The sequence below is a fragment of the Athene cunicularia genome (assembly GCF_003259725.1).
Source record: "Athene cunicularia isolate RWA chromosome 4 unlocalized genomic scaffold, athCun1 chr4_part1, whole genome shotgun sequence".
Taxonomy (NCBI): Eukaryota; Metazoa; Chordata; class Aves; order Strigiformes; family Strigidae; genus Athene; species Athene cunicularia.
Window position 1 is genome coordinate 42,029,804 of NW_020799098.1, and position 21,685 is coordinate 42,051,488.

Here is a 21,685-nt window from a genome sequence, read left to right on the forward strand (position 1 = left end):
ATTTATTTGGCCAAAGCGTACTTAATTCTCTGGTATGTTGATTCAAAGAAACAGATACGGACATGCAAATACCCTTACCTGTGCTTGCCAGTTATCTCAAGCTGCTAATCAAACCTCAGTTAATGCCTTTAAGACTTTGCTCCTGAAGTATGTCCAGCCTTCCTGGGCTCCCAGTCCCTCCAAGGCAGCCTCCCAATTGATTTCGTTCATCAGTCTTTTGAACAGGTCAAAGTTAGCCCTGCAGCAGTCTAAGGTAGCAGTTTTACTACCCCCTCTCTTTGTTTCTCCAAGGATCGAAAACTCCATCATCTCATGATCACTGCACCCTAGACAGCCTCCAACCTTTACCTCTCCCACAAGCTCTTCCCTGTTCACAAGAAGCAGGTCCAGGAGGGCACCTTCCCTGGTCGGCTCACTCACCAGCTGTGTGAGGATGTTATCCTCCACACATTCCAGGAACCTCCTGCAAACCTTACATGAAGTTTGAAAGTTTTCCTTTGTTAAAAAGACAAAACTTTTGGTCATTTAATTCTAAAAGTTTATGTAGTCAGTTAAATGAATCATGATAAGACCTTTTTCATCTCTAAGAATTGACACACTAACACTTCCTGATGCTTAACACTCAAATTTTGACTTTTTCCTGTCAATAAGTACAATAAGATAAATGTAAGAAATGCACTACAGTTCCCTGATAACAAACTAATTCCTTTTGAGCTTTTTACAAATTTTTGATCTCAAAATACAGCATTTTAAAATGTCTGAATCTTTCTTACAGAGGCTTGTTATTTGCAACCCTCTTCATTTGAAAAGGATGGGGAAGGAGATGCTGTATTCAAGTACAACATAAATTAAATATTTTGAACTACATAATTATTTCATATGCTAAGAATAGCTTATAATTAATTAAATGTCAGTATAATTTGAAGTGATTTCAGCTGAAGTATGCGGCACTAATACTGTTCTATGAAGTTTCATTTTTTAAGGTATAACATTAAAATCATAAAAGCATTTTTAAGTTGCAGTGATATTGCATTCAGGAAGTCACTGAGGGTCACTGTATATCAGAAAGGAGAATATTTAGAGAATTTAACTTTTTTCAAAGTATCAGCTTCTTATTAGAATGTAGAAGGAAAAACTGTAAAGTTGATGAGAATTATTTGAAGTGTCCAAGAAGTTAATTAGCTTTTTTTTTTTTTTTTTTTAGGAAAACCTCGTGTATTTACTGTTATAAAATTAATAATAGAGTTTATGTATCTATCACAACAGTAAACACAAATTTTAATTTCATTTTGTGTCAACTTTGAATACAGTGTATTATATAGCAAAAATACTCCCTAAAATATTTTTCGGTAACCACTGTTTCAGAATCATGAGTTTAAAAGACTTAGAGGAGTAATAGAAAAAAAATTATCCTGCTTCAGAAACTGATATTTTGCAAAACAAAGAAGGACTAAATTTCTGTGGGTCTATGGAGGACAAAAGTTTTCCTATCATATTCTGGTGAGCTGTGTATCAATAATTAAGTAGTCATTCACAGAAGGAGAAATGAAACATGGAGTCGGGCAAGGTGCTCAGTGCTCAAAGTTTACATTATTACATGCATTGGCTTTTTAGGTGCCTGTCGGTCACAGTTACATTACATTTCCTAGACTCCTGTATGGCTCAAAATGAGGTCTCCATGGAAGAGATTTATAAGTGGACAGAAGCAATTAGGTAATTATAAGCTAGTTGGTTTACCATAAAGCCTCACCCTGGGATGTGGGGGAGGCATATCTCCCCATGATTAACATCCTGCATCAGAATCTTAGAGACCTATGTTATTTAAAATAAAACTAAGGCATTTTCAGTTGTGTCTTTCAAAACATGAGAACATCTCATCTCATTAACAGCTGAGCCTGAGATTTAAATTCCATTGAGATGTATAAAACTTATACACAATTCTTGCTCCAGCTTGAGTCTTTATCTCACAGGTGTGTCCCACAAAACTATTACCATAAATGATAATATAAACATAAGCAAAACTTTGCAGAGCCTGAAAGGACATAGTCAGGAAATAGTCAGCAAGTTTTTCAGCTCAGTCAAGAATGGAGAATTTCTTCTGGTTTCCAAGAAGCAGAATTGTAGAGAACAGAGAGCACTACAATATGAATATCATGAATCATGTTAGAAAGGTAAGTCTTGCATATGTCCCTTAATAGCTTTATCCCCAAATCTTATTCTCTATCATTAGGCCATTAAATTTCTCACTAAATAGAGTTTGTGATGAAGGATTCTGAGAAGAGATTTGACCAGAAGTGACTATTTCATTAACAAAAATCAACACAGAATCAGATAACTGAACTGAATGGGTATCTCTGCACTGATAATTTAGTTTTGAAATCCAAATTCATATTTTTTTCTAACAATGCATTTTATTGTGCAGCTTTTTTTTTTTTTTTTTTTTCTCTCTTATATGTAGCAGCTATAAATCTCTCATACTAAACACAACAGAATTGTGTATTGCAAAGAGATACTAATACAAATAATCCACTGGAGACAAGGTGAAAAGGAGTGAACTTAAAAAAAAGGCAAGATCTAAAAACTTTATTTGTACTTCCTCAAGTTCCTGCAACATCCTTCTATTGTAATCATACAATTCACATGGTGATTAAACTATATGATTGATTTTAGCAACTTACTTCATCAAACTTTTGATGAAAGATTCAGTTCTTTCTGGGAAGCTCCTTCGTGTGTTCTAAAATTTAGTGATTTTGAAATAAGATTTTTACAGTTAGTGTTAGGGTTTTATGGTCACTTTTGACTCATTTTAAGTGTAGGTAAAACAATTCTTTGGCTGCCTGCCCTTAAATTACAGAGTCACAGTGATTAGAGACACTGTATTACTGCACTTCACCAGTTGTGCATAAAGACTATATGATGACGATATTATTTCTAACAGCTGGCGCAGTTCTCTAATGCAAAGTACAAAATAAAGTAAGATTGCAAGTGCCAAATATGATCTATCCAGCTCAGTTAGGAAAACCTCTGAAGTTGCTGTATCATTGTTTCAGAAGTCAAATAAACACGGTTAATGCAAAAGGAACTCTAGAGTTTCAGTCTTACCCAGACAAGACTAGGACTAGCTTGGTTAGCACTGCATGTACTGTGTGTACATCATCACATCAAAGTACATATGCAGTCTGTTTCTCTAAACCAGCATGGCTTAGACTATAAACTAAGAAACCACATACATACAAGGTATGGGGACAACCTTCATCATTATCTGCCTAATCAGAAAGCCATGCCCTTATACTTTTGAAAGATTTCAGAAGCCATAGAAAGAATTAGTGCATCCGGTTCTGGTGTCTCCAATTTCAAACAGATGTTGATAAATTTAAAAGGGTTCAGAAGAGCAAGTTAAGTTCTGCTGGGTGACACGTCCAATAAATACTAACTGAATTTATTTAATTTACCATGACATTTAGGTGATAACATGGTCACAGTTAAACCAGTGCATACAAGGGAAGATAGCTGATGGAAGTTTAGTGTACTTAAATAAAGACACAGATGGTGATAAAGGTATAAAGGGATCAAACAGAAGGAAGCCAAAGCTGCAAATTTAGGTTAGAAATATAATTAATGAATGGCTAAAAAAGGTTAACGAATGGAACAACATACACAATAAACTACCCATCACTCTGATGTTGCATCAAGACTAGATTTTTTTTCTAGAAGATATACATCCTCTACACTGATGCCATGGGCTTGATGTCTCATTCCTTGGAGCATGGAAAAGTTGCAAGGCTGAACAGAGACACAGTCTGGCTAAGGAAAGGGAGGTGCAGGAGCTTGACAAGAATGTCCACCACTGCAGGCAGACCTAAAGGGAGATGGCAGCCTCCCTTTTCCCCATGACACATTACTTAGGAACGTATCAGTGAAAATCTAGAGGAGAAAAAGCAGCTTCCCAGGCCCCATTCCTGAGCACTAGAGACACACAATGCCTTTTACTAAGGAAAAAGTGTAAATTTTAAACAACTGATTATAAATGCTTAATATAAATGTGTGAGGAAGAGAGTGTATGCTTCGTATCTTATTAGACAGGTCATAACAACTGGTAGTTCATGGATAGGTTGCTGACAAGCCATCACATTTAGTGCTGCCCCCTTCTCCAGTTGGTATTTCAGTTTTCTTGAAGTTATCAGTGTATATAAAACACAATGTTTTATATCCCTATGCTCCTGCACTGACACAACCTTTCTATTACTCTCCCTTTGCTAACCTGCATGCACTGCCATCACACCACTGCTAATCCTGATGTGTTGACAAGCTGTACAAATGAGGGAGAGAGAAAATGAGAAAGAGGGAGGAAGGAGACAGGGGGAAGGAAAGAAAGAGACTTTTCTCTACCTCCTTCTTTCACTCTCCTTTTCATGTGCTCAGGCACAGAGATAAACATCATTTGCAAAAGCAGATGGCCTCTTTCATGAGACAACAGAATAAGGCATTGGAAAGTCTACAAACATTAATAACTGGTTGTTTTCAAATACCAAAAGAGCCTCACTGTTCTCTTTGAAGCACAAGCATTTTACATTTACTCCAAAATAAATATACACTTTATTCTCTCATTCCATTACATTTGCAGACATCTTTTAGGAATTAGTAATATATGCAAATAGTGTACTTGGTTTTAGAGAGTGTGAATATTCCATTTAAAGGTATCATCAGTACACATCTACCAAAAATCATGAAACTGAATAATATATTGTATTATATATGAGTAGTACTGCGTGTGAAGTCTTTACACCTATGAAGATACCAGTTCTGTTTTTACAAGATTATTAACCACTTCATGAAGTGAAGCTTTAAAAGGAATATCCAGTGCTACAAACGTTTTGACAGAAAACTGAAGGAAGTGCAAAATAATTTGTGATACCTGTATGCAGTAGACTGACTACTGCCATGGGAATAGCCCCATTTGTGCAATCTATGTATAGCATAGATTACTTACGATCTGTTTGGAGTGAGCATGGGCAGAGATGTGACAAATGAGCTGTAGGAATGCAGTTCATAATCCTTAGAGAAACTAGACCCTATGACAGCAGAGGTACTTAAAAGTCATATTTGAAAAAAACCCACCACAACAACCAAGCTTGGCTTCAGCATACGCTACACATAAGATTCCTGTGTACTAATGAGTACCTCTATTCAGGAAGTGTATTTTCAATTAGGTACTTCTTGTCCCAGCTGTACTAGGTGCTTACAATCACTACTGGAATCATTAGTTTAATAAAAAGAATACATGTAGCTCTGGCACAATCTCTGTAGAGATTATGAAGTTACTACTTCTCAGCGACTGACTGCCCTTGAAACTCATGGGCCATCGTTTGAGGTGAGGCAAATTACCTATACCACAGGAAAAGCAGAATTCTGTGTGGGTATAGGAAACGAGCACAACTTCTAAAATGGTACTTGTGTTTTGTGGACATGGCTATTAGGATATCAGACAGGAATCCTAAAGTGGGTTTTGACACATCCCCACAAGGATTCCTGGGCCTCTTCTCACATCACCATTTACTGCAACTACAAACAAAATGAAGGAGGTCTACTGAGGCACTGGGATTCCTAATCCTGTTAAATGCTGAGGGCAAACAGCATGTCAAAAACTTCATCTCCATCTCATCTCTTGTTTAGGAAGTCAACGTCTCCTTCCCAACAGCATGAAAAATGAGCAAAATAATGAAACATTTGTCCCCTCTACTCCCGATGAAGAATTAGAACTTTTTGGATTTCATTGTCTGTTGCACAGCTGGTGAGGGAAGCCAGCCCTCAGGCTCAATTAATTTATTACTCGCCCTTACTTTAGTTAGTATCTTCAGTTTAGTTGTATATTTAATAATGCTCTTGCACAACTGTGTACATATTGACATATCACATATCCCATGAGTGCTGGACTGGCTATTGAAAGATAAAGACCTGACACAAAAGTAGGCTTGTCTGACTGTGATTTATGGAGATGTTAGTTATACTGGCTATGTTGTCATTACTTGCACAAGGTAAGATTTAATATTATGTTCTGACCAACAAGTGAGCAATATAACTCTCCCTAGGATTGACAAAATGAAACAATCCTCATCCAGGTGCTTAGCTTCTCTTAGGAAAGCCTGGTAGATACTAGCATAACAATCTGTACACTTTGCTGAAGCATCTGTGACATTTACTCTCTCAGTAGCTAAAAGAAGAGGAATTATTCCTTAAAGGCCTCTTTCCACTGATTATCAAGAACCCCCAAAGAGATTTCTTAAAAGCTGGGTCAGTTCTCCAGAGGGGGGCATTCCACAGAGCTCTCCGATGCTTTATTTTTATTATGCTGAAAGAGCCCTGTCAATTATGTGCAGCAAAACACTCATTTAATTAACATTCTGTGTCATCTGAAAGTATTTAAAGATAACTTCAGGCTTTCTGTATCATGGTCTATTTTTGACACTGCACCTAAACTGCAACCTTGTTGTTTTAGTCTGATATAGTTTATTTGCAGCTTGAAATGAGATGCCTATTAGCAACTACATTTGATTTTTAAATTCCATTTTTAAGACAATTTAGGATGAAATTCATGAATAAGGGCTGAATTAAGAGCCAAGGACTCTAATTCTTCCTTTCACTGTGAAGTTTTCTGTGACTCCTGACTCAATAACAGTCAGCTTCCAGCCATCCTATTTATAAATAATCTCTCTATTGACAAAACAGTCTGTCACTAACTATTTAATGCATTGTGATGATGATCTGTATGGTATTAAAAACATCACTGCTGTGTACCCCTCTGGGAAAGTGACTGTTGCAAACTATAGTGCAGTCCTTGTTTCACAGAGTGGCTTCTCCCACGAAAATAGTGCTGTTACTTGAATAAAGAATATTGTCCAGTTCTTGCCAATAACGTGGACCTCCTGTGGTTGTATTTTAATGAAGTAGGTGTTTCCCCATGAAGAAAACTTCAGATTATTTTGACTGTACATTTTTTTCCATAAATTTTCAGTATATTGTATAGTGTTTTTTCCCCTTGCACAACAGGGGAAAAAAATGGTTTTACAGGACAGAGGACTCCATTCAACTGCAGTATTGAACAAAGCCAGAGTTGTTACAGAAAGGTGAATGTTTCTTAATCTCTGACAGTTTCAGACATACCTTTCATATGACAGCTCTATTAGCACACCTTGGAATAAAACCTGCTTCTGTTCAATAATACTACACTGTTGGATTATGTTAATTGTTTATCTGCAAATATCACCATAATTTTCTCCTGTGGTACTACTGCTTCACTAGCTTGTCTTTCTGAGGGTGAGTTACCAAATCCAAACATTTAATTTTGCATATCTTCCTGAATTTCATCTTGTTCTGAGGTCCAGGCCAAGATTTTCATAACGAAATCGCTAAAATAGCTATATACTCTATTTTAAGCAGAGCTGCTTATCAGTATTCTGAATAGAATTGGAGCTTCTATGTACCCTGGGACATTGCCCTTGAGGTATCACCGTGCTTTGTCAGGGTGCTCTTGATAACTGATCTTTCAGTATTGCTGCTCAACAGGGTAGTGATTTTATGCCTCCACGTTTCTGCTGTCATGGAGAAAGTATCACAATCTTGCTGGAAGTCAGGGTAGTTCACACTACTGTTCCTCACTATTCTAATCCCCACATCCCCAGTGATGATTCTGTCAAAGGAAAATCTCCAATTCTCAGTCATTTTCTTGTTCTGATCTAATTATTGTCCTTTCTAATTATTTTTCTACTCTGAGATGTTTTGCTAAGAGGAAGTTCCAGCAATTTATCTCTTTAAAAATAAGATACCCATTAGTGCAAAATGTAATCCATGCCAATTCCAGAAAGATCTCTATGTAATTCTTATGTGTTTCTGTTGACATACCAGAGGTATGCTGTCCCCTACTGAAATCAAATGTGTTTCAATGGCAGGAGTCTTAATACGCACAGAGCTGGAGGTGATGAACAGTCACCTTGTCCAAGTCCATATAGGCTATGCAATACTGACAGCTGACGTGGAGCTCCTCCAGTTGTACTCCAAGGGAGCTATTTTTGACTGCTGTGAATATTTGGTGTGACTTGGAATGTCCTAGGATACGTCAGAGCCTAAATTCATCCTCCATTTTTTTAAAAATTTCAGACTAAATGTTGATGTAGGTCTTACCCTCTGTCAGTGAGAAAATTTAAGAATTCCATTACTGTAAAAATAAAGTAGACTAATACAACTACAAATATCTTTGTTGCTCTAATGTTACACAATAGTCAGAGGTTAATAATGCTGTTTTCTCTGCTAAATTGCTTTACTTGAGCACAAGCCCTGTGATATCAAATAGAGTCTAGTAGTGAAGAAAATTATAAGACTATTAGCAAAGATTGTAAAGTAGATCTTGTTGGAAATGGAACTAGTAGCTTGCACAAAAAAGGTGGAGCTCTGGGGTATGTTGTGAAAGCCAATAAACTTGATAGATCACTTATATACAACAGAAAAATATTAAAGAAACATATCTACATTATCTAAAAAAAAAAAAAAAAAAAAAAAAAAAAAAAGCAATTCTTAATAATGGTAGCAACTCCAGACCTTTAAAGGTCCCTTCAAACCCAAACTATTCTATGAATCTATTATATATACAAAGAAAAAAATAATAGCAAAACAAAACCACCCCTGTATTTAAAGTTGCTTGGTTAAGGCACAGTAGAACAAGACTCTGGATTCTAAAATGCATCTAACCTGCTGCTGTTATCTGTATTTATAGCTCTGTCACAAGGCCTTTAGGAGAAAATTTCCCATATTTTTTATATACATTTTGAATATATAGTTCCCTTTTTAAATCCCTTGCTCATTGCTTCCAGGAATGCAGTAAAGCATATCCTTTGTGCAACAGTGTGTATGTAAAGAGATACATGGAATTTTAGCAGTTTCATTTCTATACCACACTTTCAATTCATTGCCACAAAACCAAATCACTTTTTCCAGTTGCATTGATTATACTCACTGTCTTTCATTGCTTAGGATTTAACCAAGGGATTTACACCAGATTCTGCAGCTGTCAGCAAAACTTCTACATGTAGAGCTAGGGTCAGATGGGGATTTCTGATCACATGGTTTGGCACAAACTAGACCATGAAAACTAGAGTTCAGTATTCAGGATTACAGTATATTTAATACCAAACATAATGCAATTGTAAATCAGCATCTTGCTCACATTCAGGTCTATTGAACAACTAAGGGTATGCAAGGTCCTGCCATGAGCCCTCTAAGAGTTGCACACTTTGAATTAAGGAGTCAGCTTCAGAATTCCTGCCCTTAATCAACAGTGTGTTCTTGAAAGAGAATGATGGAAAACACAATGGGAACACAGTTCACCCCTTTAGCAATTCAATCAGAACCCAGGAGACCTGAAAGTGCATTTCTACTTCTACAGCACCTGCTTTTTAGCAAATGTCTAGAGTGAACTCGATGAGGTGCACTCCTCACTGTACTCTGCTGCACTTGCTCTGGTAGTTCTCAGCGACACGTTCCGTTCCCTACAGAACTGAACCAGCAACTTTAGCCCTGGAAAAGTAATGTTGTCTGGTAGCTGGGAAAACTCGTTAATCAGTTATGAACAGCTGACATAGAAAGGCATGTATGCATATGCACATACATGCATACACACAGGAGAGCCTGTCTGCTGTTAAAGTTCTCAAACATTTCTCCGTGTTTACTACCATTTTCCTTGGAAGGGGTCTAGGACCTCCCAGGTTAGGACAACGTACTATATGTTTTGCAGGCAGGATCAGGAGGGGAAGTTTGTAAGAAGAAAGTAGTTCTACTTCTTTCTTTGAAATTTCATGAAGTTTTGAGCTGTCAGGGAAAACTAAGCACAGTTTGCAAATGAAGTGAATGTTACCTTCCATCAGCTGGAAGCTTTTATTTCATCAACCACAAGTATACGTACACAGTGCATGCACAGAAGCGAGTTAAATTAAGGCTGCATGGACATTACAAAGCTTTTAGGTATTTGACACAGCTTTTATTGTGGCAGGGGGAATGAGCAGCACTTGTTCTATTCAGCAAGGCCTCAGCGTGTCAGCTGGCCTAGTTACATTGTCTTCAGGGGAATTTGACTTACACTGCTGCCTTTGTCTGTTCTCTTCATTTAAAAAGACACAGAAAACTGTCAGGGCAAAACAGCCTGTGATGAAAATGCAAAACATCAGCTTTGTGTGGCCCAAATGCTCCTGGGAGGTCTCAGACTCTCCAAAACTTTCATTTTAGGAGCCAAAGTTCTGAACCAATTCCCTCCTCACCACCACACTATATGCAATAGCAATAATAGGAACACTTGACACGACAGGAGCTGCAAATGCACAGTAAGTCCTCACTTTCAATATACCACACACCTGTACCACTTTTCTCTTTTGACCTATGCCCTTCTCAGTCTCTTACTCTCTTCCTAAAATGAATAAACTGGTACCTTTTTTTTTTTTTTTCTTTATTGAATCCTAATGCCACAGAATTTGTCTGGGAGGCAGCTTTGTTATAAACATTAATGTCTTTCTCTGCTGTGAAACCACTGTCAAAAGTAGTGACCATTTTGCATACTGTTCCCTCTTTGAACATGGTAAACATGGTAAACATTTTCTACAGTCTTACTATTTAACATACCTTAAATGACTTGAGTTAGCACAGTCAGATGTTATGTCTTATTTGGTGTGGTTTAGATATCTTTGAACTGGGGTGGATATATGTCAGAGCACATTCCAGGTTATTGGTTTCAAGACTTGGAGCTGGAAGGTAAAATGCCCTGGCAATCTCCATTTACAGGACTAGAGGCTTTCTAAACTGTGGTCTCCTTAAAATTCACTTGTGCCAGATGCAAATTCTGTCATAAATTTCATGTTTACTTTGCCATGTAATAAATTTAAGCCCACTAGTATGAATACCAGGTCTGTACCATAAAAAAGAAAAAACCCATTAAAATTTTGTGAATCTACAGTTTTTATCTTTTACTTATAATGAAATTGTGAAAAAATTTTGAATCAAGCAGGTAAAGACTCGATAGGGTATTTATTTCATTTATATCATATAATCACAAAATCAGCTAGGTTGGAAATGACCTTGAGGATCATCCAGTACAACTGTTAATGTAACACTGACAGTTCCCAACTACACCATATCCCTCAGCACTGTCAACTCTACTATTAAACACCTCCAGGGATGGGGACTCCACCTCTGACCTGGGCAGCCCATTCCAATGCCTAACAAACCGTTCTGTAAAGAAATGCTTCCTAATATCTAGTCTAAACCTTCCCTGGTGCAACTTGAGGCCATTACTTCTTGTCCTGTCGCTTGTTACTTGGTTAAAGAGGCTCATCCCCAGCTCCCTGCAACCTCCTTTCAGGGAGCTGTAGAGGGCAATGAGGTCTCCCCTCAGCCTCCTCTTCTCCAGACTAAACATCCCCAGTTCCCTCAGCCGCTCCCGGTACAACCTGTGCTCCAGACCCTGCACCAGCTCCGTTGCCCTTCTCTGGGCACGCTCGAGTCATTCCATGTCCTTTTTGTAGTGAGGGGCGGCCTCACCAGTGCCGAGTACAGGGGGCAGATCCCTTCCCTGTCCCTGCTGGCCACGGCTATTGCTGACACAAGCCAGGATGCCATTGGCCTTCTTGGCCACCTGGGCACACTGCTGGCTCCTGTTCATCGGGCTGTCAATCAACACCCCCAGGTCCCTCTCTGACTGGCAGCTCTCCAGCACCCAGCCTTCCTGGACCTCTATACCCTTCAGGATTGTCTCCCAAGGGATCCTGTCAAGCAGGTGTCTAAACAAGGCAAAGACAGCCCTTTGGAAGTCCAGTATGTCAGTCCTGCTTAGCCCTTTCCTGACCTCTCTAAGAATAGAGAACACTATTATTTCACAATCGCTGTGCCCTAGTTGGCCTCCATCCATCACATCATCCACCAGTCCTCTGCTCACAAAGAGGAGATCCAGCAGGGCACCTCCTCTGGTTGGTTCTCTCACCAGTTGCATCAGGAAGTTGTCTCCCACACATTCCAGGAATCTCCGGGACTGGTCCCGCTCTGCTGTGTTGTATTTCCAGCAGATGTCTGGGAAGTTAAAGCCTCTCACAAGAACAAGGGCAAGCGATCATGAGATTTCACCTAAGTGTCTGTAGAATATTTCACCCACCTCTCTGTCCTGGTTGGGTGGCCTATAGTAGAATCCTACTACAACATCTGCCCTGTTGGCCTTCCCCCTCATCCAAATGCAAAGACACTCCATGCTGTCTTCACTACACTTGTGCTCAAAGCAATCATAACAGTCCCTAACATACAGTGCCACCCCACCGCCTCTCCTTCCTTGTCTACCCCTTCTAAGGAGCTTGTAGCCATCAACTGTCACACTCCAGTCATGGCAGACATCCCTCCATGCTTCTGTGATAGCCACTACATCATAATTTCCTGTTCCATCACAGCTTCAAGCTCCTCCTGTTTGTTACCCATGCTGTGTGCATTGGTATAGATGCACTTTGGATGGGCTGATGTTTTGCCCCCTTCCCCCTTCCAATCTAGTTTAAAGCGCTCTCAATGAGCCCAGATAACTCCTGCCCCAAGATCCTTTTCCCTCTCTGGCACAGATGCATTCCATCTAATGCCAAAAGGTCTGGTGCCCTGTATACCAACCCATGATTAAAAAATCCAAAGCCCTGACAGTAACACCAGTCTTGGAGCCACAAATTAATCTGCTGAGTTCTCTGATATTCCTCTTCATTCATCCCCCCAACTGAAGGGATGGAGCTGAACACAGTTTGCGCCCCCGACCCCTTAATCTTTTCCCCCAAGTACCTGAAATCTCTCTTCATTTCTTTAGGACTTCTCCTGGTAATGTTGTCACGACCTACCTATACATATAATTCATTTTTATTTTTATAGTAAACATGATCCTGAATGTATTGTAACAGTGCTAAGTGCTCAGCCAGGTTGTATGCTCTTTTCCTGTTTAGTAGGTTCCTGCACAAATTCCTGTTTCCTTCCACCATCACAAGATGATCTGCAGAATTGCTGTATGTCCTTAGATTGGAAACTGGAATTGCAGATGTCTGCAAATAGCTTGTCATTCACCTTGTTCATTTCAGAGGTGTATTGGCTAAACTGACAACTGAGTGTTCCCCTCTGTAGTCTTTTACATCAAAGTGTTGAGTGTTTGCTCATTTTCATCCATAAAAGGTCAGGGAGTCTAAATGTGTCAAAGTTGTTTTCTCTTACTTGACAAAATTCAGAGTTGAAAATTTTCGCTGAAGGCTACAGATTTGCCATGAACGTTGAAAGCCTTCAGCTCTAATCTGAAGTGAATAATGAGAAAATATCAAGGATGTAAATGACCAGGAAGGGAATGACTCATTTTTCAATATTAAGAAATCAAGAACAGTCAAGAAAGCAAGCAGCCTGTATGAGGATGTAGCCTTGGTTGTTTGCTGAATAGATCTGAGGAGTTCAGTAACTTCACTGCTGGACTATTCCTAGAAATGCACACCACAATCTTCATGCTGAATGGTACTTTCTTACCTGGAAGTGCTTTCTCATAGAGACTGAAATAATCCTTGTGGATATTGACAGGTATTTTACAAATGAGGAAAATAACACTAGCAAGTTTTTGTGTCCCTGAACATGTACGGGCAACTTCCAAGGTAGATCTCTTGGAAGAAGTAGGAGCTTGGGAATTCCTGAACAACATCAGAGCTTTGAAACAAAATGTTTATTTGGCCAAAAATGGGTATTTTGTAAATTCTGCATCTGTACAGGAGCATAAAACTATAGTAAAGACTGAGAAAATTCCTGGACAACTATGGGAGACATCAGGAGGTTGAACTGGCAACTCTTTGCTACCTTTTCTTTACCCAGAGGAGTGATCTTTCACTCTGTTTTGGAGAAATCTTCTGTGGAAACACATTCTTCATCTCAAAAGGTATGAATTAATTTATGGGTGAAGAAAAATAGTTACGGCAGTGTCAAGGTTTTAAAAGTGACTATAAGGAAGAAATCTAACTGACTAAATTAAAGGTATCTCATTCATTGAAAAGCTGTGAAAGGCCAACAGATGCACAGACCTATTTATAATCATGTTATGTGATTCTTGTACCAATTAAGGAAAAAACAAAACCAAAACCAAAACAAAACCAGGGAAAGGATTAGATTTTCAAGTGGGATCAATGTCTGTGTCTAGTTAGCCTTCCACATCTCTGATGCTTTAACAGGTTTACTTTGTAGAGATGGTGCCACCATCTACATAATAAAAAAGATTGCTTTGTGTTAAGAACCAGTCTATTAAAAAATAGTTTGCTGCAGATAAACATTTTCTCTATTTAAGTCTGAGTCAAGGAGTACTCTTTGAGTCATTGTTAACCCTGATGATCCATAGTTATGCGTTAAGAATTGCACTAAGTTCAGGAGAAAGTATTATCAAGGAAGCATAGAGAATTCACAGAAGGAAAAAAATGCCAATTTATTTGCTCTGAATGTACTACAATCAAGCCCACCAAAAAATTCTGTGGTTGTCTCTAAATGAAAAACGTCAAAAGGATTAGAAACATGGAAAAAACCCCAAAGGATTCTTCATTTTGGAACTAGTGAACTGCAAATAGCAATTCAATTAATGCTTTCTTTCTTAAAAGGGGGGTGATGGGAGAGGCAGGAAAGCAATGCTCATTTCAGCTGTAAAACTGAACTACTTTTTCTTTAAGAGTGTCTGTGAAGACATCTGATATTATGGGAGCAAGAAGTCGAGATCTACAATCATTCAACTGAAGAACAGGAAAACGATGCCCGTGTGTCAGTCACATGGCATGCAGAATCAGAGCATACCTTCAAAGTGTACTGCGATGAAAATGTATCATGCATATGATGAAAAAACTCATTTGAATGATTTTTTTTTACAGAGAAACTATTTGCACATCATGTTATCTAGTGCCAAACTGCTTATAAGCAAGTCAGACGTCATATTTATATTTCAAACTAGACTCACTACTTGACATTTTTGTATTTGAGTGTTTAGTACTTGGAATGCATTAGAGAATACAGAGATAAAAAGCTTAGGTTTTGTTGTCAAAATTAATTGCTTCTGTGTATCTGCTTCTGTATGACTCATAAATGGACTAAAAAGGCTTTGGCTATTCAGCCTGCTTAATTGAAAATATGTAAAATTGCCTATCCAATAACTTGTGAATATATCTTTATTTTGAATACAATCTGAAGCTCACATATTTGCTTGGCCCAGGTGACCCTGTTGTTTTTAGCAAGCAAGAGAGTAATTTCAGGTATGAAGCAAAGTGGGAGTTTCATGCAGTAGTTTCAAAACTGTGCTTCTAATTCACTTGCCATTTTAAAAAATGGTAATTTTAGCATTTAAAGATCTAAAGCAATATTGCCATGTATGGTAAAAAGTAGTTTTCTGTTTATAAAAAGGGTATTCTGTAATATTACTTAAAAACATTTATGGTATTTCACCTAAGCATTTAATTGGTTTTTTATATGTGTTTGTTTTGTTTTGTTTTTTAGTTTGTTTTTTAGAAATAAATACAGATTTAAATAACTACCAGCCTGATCCAGGCAACTCTACCTAGGTTATAGAATATAATTTTTCCTTGTCAGTCACAAAGCATATACACAGACAGAAATATTCTGATACAGTGAAGTAGACACCCACGCCCATGAACTCAATTGTGCATATTTAAACACATAGATAGGTACAGAGGTAGATGGAAGAGGCTAACCTACATTTAAAATTTCCCTCTTCACAAGTTTAGAGCAAATACTCACTGCAATGATACTCCACAACGGGCAGTAATTGAGCCTCAAGAAGTCTCACTTTGCCCTGACTTTTCTTCAGCTTTGTCAGCAGACAATCTTTAAACCTTAAGTAGTCTGTGCCTGGGAGGTGTCCCATCTCAGGGGAGATGCTGATCACAGCCCACTGTGATCCAGGAAAGCTCAAAGGGTCTTGCTTCAGGTTGCTAACTTAGGTCTGAGACAATTTACTTTCATCAGGTACTTTTCCATTTCAGACTAACTCACATGATGAGATAGTCTGGTACTTTCCACTAGTTGTGCAGGCCCAGAACTTGATAGATGTTGAAGTTCTGGTATCACCCCCTTTGGGCCACGACCCAGGTACAGATGTACTAGAATGTCAGGAGGTGACTGTCCATCTTGGGTTGATATGTACCCCAGGGTTGGAGGGGTGGATCGCAACAAGCGCCCAAAGATGATGGAGGAGTTGCACTACCACAACTGTGTCACTAAAGTCTGCAGTAATTTAATTAATCAGCTGTGAAAGAACTCATATAGTTGTTGTACAAAATTATAAATACTAGTGAGTGTTCTACCAAGCACATTCCTCTCTCTGTGGCAAATTATTTCAGCCATTAATTAATTCAAAAACCTTTTAATTGCTGATTGGAAAAGTAATCCTTAGACATCTTTGATTTTCAGTTTGATTTTCATCTTTTTGTATCTTTGCTTAATTTCATATCCTCTCAATTTCCATCTTCGTATCTTCCATTCCTTTCTCAGCTTCGCATTATTCATTATTTTTATCCACTTTTTTAATCTGTCACCGTGTTCTTTCCTTACATTGTTTCATAATATCCCTCTTTTAGCTACTTTTGTAACATAATGACTATGCATATTATTTACTTCTAAACACACACACACACCCCCAATCTTTCTCCAGGGCACAGAAAACACCAGCTCTGTACCCTATAACAAAAAACAGCATAAAACACAACACAGACTTCTCCAAGAGCTCTGCCCTCCACAGCTAACCTGTCACCCTCTTCTTTGGGGCCAGTTTGTGTTCATCTGGCTCTGTGATTTAACACTAAGACAGTAAAACCCTGAGGCATGTCTGTATTTACACCAGTTCAGTGTCATATTATCCCAGAACAGCTTCCTGAGTTAAAAATCCATGGATTTTCCGCAAAGGGATTTTAATTTCTCTTTGAAGTTGTATGCTATCTGCTCCTGGCTAAGGGGCAAGTGACACGCTTCTGTTTGGATGCCTGGTTCAGTCAGCAGGTCAACTCCGCATCAACAAGCAGGATCCAAGGTACAATACTTAATGAGAGAGTTGATGTTTGTGTTGCCTTCAGTGGCTGTGTCTGGGTGTGCCTTGAGGCCCAAAGCCATCCAATTTGATCACATGTGTTTGTGATCAAATTCGAGAAGCCTCCAGATTCATTGGGAGATCACATACTGCATCCTTAGCACACATGAACAGAAGGGTGCTCTTGCCCTGTGTATTGAAAACTCATTTGCACCTCACATAGGGCCCTTTTCATTTGCATGTAAACTGCTAAAGTTCCTGCCCTGGGAACCTTCCCCCCGTGCCTTACCTTGTACACTTCATTTAAAGGCTTTTACTGCAGTCCTTTGGTGACAACTCCAACACTGCTCACAGATGCCTTGCCTGTTGAGTCTGGTAAGGTAAGAAAAGTGCCCTCATACTACCATCTACAATCAAATAGCAAGGAGTCAAATAAAGCTACAATTCTCCTAAATGGTATTGTTTGTCCTATTCACAGTATGATCTCCCTCCCTTGGTCTCCTACAAGCGCCATGTTATTATTCCCCCTTTGAGACAATAGCAACTGCAAAACTACTGGTGCCTTGAATGTACCAACAGGATCTAATTGCTCTGACCAGTTAATAGCCTCCTTTGCCTGTAATCCTCTCTAACCTCCTCTCCCCTCTCCTAGGTGTTTAGCTGCCTGTGTTCATGGTCTGCTTTGATATGGCACAGCTGTGTAAGCTTAGGTCTGAGCTTCATGAAAACAGGGCAGTTGTGAGAAGCAGCTGTGGGAAGCCTCATCTGGGACCTCCATCCATGCAGCCTCCCAGGTAGTGGTAGCTCAAGAGCTCTAACTACACTTAGACACTTGATCTAGCCTGAGCTGTGGCATGGGCGTGCTGTGCCTAGTGTTGCATTTTTCCTTGACTTCCTGGCCTGACCTCAGGTCTTCCTCATCGCTACAGATTTGTCTGATCATCACTGTTAGCTGAACCTGGCTACTGAACCCTTTCTCTGCTCTTTTTTTAAGGGTATTGTGGGACTGCACCCTGAGGGTGAGGGCACTGCCCTGCCAGCCTGGCTGTCATCTTTGTCTCCTGGTTTGCCCTCCCTTACAGAGCAGCCCACTCTGTTTCCTGACACAACCCTTCAGGATAAGAAACCCATCTCTGGCACCCTGAAACAGGCGTATTTTGTCTGTACACGTGGTGGCATCCTACCTCCTTCAATTTGGTCCAGGAGTCACATGCTCCATCTACCCTTTGAAATGAGAGCATTGAAGTACAAGGCATGAGATAGATATACAAAGCCATCTATCATCCTGCCTGCTGTAACTGGAATGTGTCAGGCAGATATTCCAGATCTCACGCGTGTTCAGGTGTCAGATTCTCCCATCTATCCAATATCCACAGTATGGGTCCCTGGCTGTATGCAGAAATGTTTTTTTTTCCCTTATATTGCAGTCTCAGACCACAGACTTACAATCCTGTCTCAGAACCTTCACGATGTTATCTGGACAGCTGCAAAGTCACTCCAGTCAGACTATGAGCTAGTTCAAGTACAGAAATTTTTTGCTATGCCTGGCTACAGGATGGCATTTTGTGCTCCTGAACAACAGGCCAACATCCCAGCAGTGTCTTCAGCATCATGATCTATTGAACTTCCCAGGCACCCAGGAGCTGCTGACTCTCTGAGGCCAGCAGGGGCAGTTTCATCAGGACCAGAAGTTGTAGGACACAATTACACACAATAACTATTTTTGCTCTAATCAATACTGTTAGAGGAAGTAGGCCCAGTCCCCATAAGGAAACAAGCAGTCCATTTCTGTCCTTATTTGTTTTAGGGATGTGAGATCAGAGACTCAGCAATAATGGTGCTACGGGAAATTTTTCATTTCATATTCTTAAGGAACATACTGTTTAATTTTTAACTTTATGACATTGAAATTTGCAGATATCCCCCCCCCCTTTATGTCTGAGAGTATCATAATGAACTGAATGAAGAAATACGCTCTATTTTAAACTAGTGATTATGAGAACTTGCCTCTGGATGTGATATCACATAAATTATAACGATCTGCATCCTAGGGCAACACACACTTGCTAACAGGGTATGACAGGTTTTTTAAAGGATTGTAAGGAAAGCTACGCATAAGTACCAATAACCCAACGATTACTAAACTATGGGTCTATTCCTGAAAATTCAAACACTGAAAATAGAGCTGCCATGTATAAAGTGTAGGAACATTTCACTCAGTCTTGATCTTTTATTGCAAAGCACATCTCCTTATGTCAAGCATGGGTTTATACAGCTTCCCTTATTAGACATGTATTTAATTACTTTCTAAAATGATATCAAAGAGAAATATAAAATTAGAGAGAAACCCTTGAAGAGCTGTAAAACTTCAGAAACTAACCACTTAATAAAGCAAATAGTTAATTCATAAGCGTGCCATTAGTAACTTCAAATACATTTTAAAGCTCGTCTCTTCTTTGGAGTAAGAGCTCTATCTCTTTTCTCAGGCAACAGGCTTATTACATCTGTTCTTAGATATTAAAAACCTGCTTTTGGCTGAAAGCATCTAACAAACTGATTAGCTTTATTTTATTTTGTTTTGCTCTTGATTAAAAATATAAAATTTATTTGCTTGAGATAATACTAGTGTGAAAGAGATATGTTTGTATTTCTTGAGTGACTAATATTTCACATGTAGCTACAGGATTACTCTGAGTGATATTCTGGTGGTGTAATGCATCTAGAGTTGAAACGGTTATGCGATTATATAGACAGTATTAATTCACTATGTCATTTACTGTGGGGTCCAATGCTACATTTTGGCTACGGACATCTTGCAATCACTCTCATATCGTATGGATAAAAATTATTCACTTATTTGGAAAGATAAATACCAATTCTATATTACATATATTTCCCCCACATTCTGAAGTGCAAATCTAAGCATGCTCTCTGTCTTATATTGACAAACTATAAAAATTTTCACTGTCTTTTTTCTCCCACTCCCCAGACTTCCAAAGTTAATTGTCCATGTCAAGGGAGAAATAACACAACTCTTTTTCCTTTTAAGAGTGATATTTCAAAATTGCAAGGTTCAAACCTTTCAAGGTTCGTTCTTAAACATTCTGAAAACAGCTTCTAGACTAAAAATGTTTCTGGAGAATTTTATGTATACATCACATACATTCATTCAAGCAGAAACTACCTGCATCAGCAAAGAACGTGGGGGGCTAAAAGTATATCAAGAGATATATAATAGATTTTAGTTACTTACAACTGTAAGATAGTTAACATGGCAGGTCAGACCAAAGGTCTGTCTAATGAAAGATGCCATCTTCAGCAGTGGCCATAACAGATGTTCAGAAAAACAGGGTAAGAAATAACATGCATTCATGAATCTTCTCTATGATACTTTGGCAGTTCATAGTGCCTTAACTATCATTGGTGAACTGTTCTGAAGGGTATGCTAAAGATTTTCAGTGTAGATTAGAATCCAAAGTACAAAACTAATATTGTTCTTGGAGAAATGGCATTTCTTGCTTTCGGAAAAAAAAAAAAAAAAAGAAAAGATACCCCTGTGTTTAGTCCACCAAGGCTCTGGGGCATCTGGATTTTGTGGGTAAACAGGAACTTGATACACCCATTATCTGAACAGATGCAAGCTTTCTTTGGTATACTAAGAGAGGACCAAAAGCCTACTGAGAAGGAAGGTATATTGGCATAGGATCAATGCTAAAATATTTGCATTTGGATGGCTCCCTGCTGGCTTGGACTGTGAACAGAGTGACTGTAGCTTGGTTGTAAAATGCCAAGATGTACTTTTCCGTTTGGGGAAGTAATCTCTGAACTATAAGGGTGTCAACCCAAAGACCTCCAGGCTCTATCAATGAAGTTCAGACATCCGATCAGGTGATTAACACCAGAAGAAAGCTTTGCTTTTAGAGAGGAAAAATTCCCCTAATATTCTTCCTAGACACCAAGAACAGATAGCTTACTCAAGGACAAATAAGAAATCTGTGGCAACACCAGAAAAGCAGTCAAGATTTTATGTCAAGTTTCTGGGCTTTAATAGCAGACAGTATTCTATGTCTTATTCAATGTGACTAAAGTATTATTTGAGAGCTTTAAAACTGCTATCTTCTGAAACCTAAAAATGTGAATATTTTATTTTCAGCAAATTAAATGCACTTCATACTGAATTTATTCAAACATCATCAAGAAATTGGTTAAAATATAGTTTGGTCTGGATGTGAGTCAGATTATATGGAAAGCAACAATATTCGCACTCATCTTCTCTCTCCTTCGCCTAACTACAAAAAACACAGCACAATGAGAAAATCAGAGTGGCAGGAGTGAGTCCTTAGCTCTGGCCCATATGTAAGGGTAGAAAACAGCCATAGAGATATTGGCCTTGGTGATGAATACTTAGAGTGGGGCACAGCAAGGAAGGCAGGTTGTGAATTCTTAATATTTCATACTGCAGTCTTTGTCTGGGGCAGCAAACCAGCAGTTCTTTGCTTGAGGCAAAGCCACAGCTGAGTCCAGAGCCAGTAAAGTCCATCTGTGTTATGTACAACAGATCAGTCAAATTTGTAGTGCAGATTTACACCA

General features: G+C 38.8%; 1 long non-coding RNA gene across 1 annotated transcript in view; it reads left to right on the top strand.

Annotated features, from left to right (window-relative positions):
• Positions 1-10,206: 10,206 nt before the first annotated feature.
• Positions 10,207-21,685, top strand: part of LOC113479429 — a 40,954-nt gene continuing 29,475 nt past the window's right edge. The window contains exon 1 of the long non-coding RNA XR_003398249.1: positions 10,207-10,367. This is a non-coding gene — a long non-coding RNA (uncharacterized LOC113479429). The remainder of the gene's footprint in view (positions 10,368-21,685) is intronic.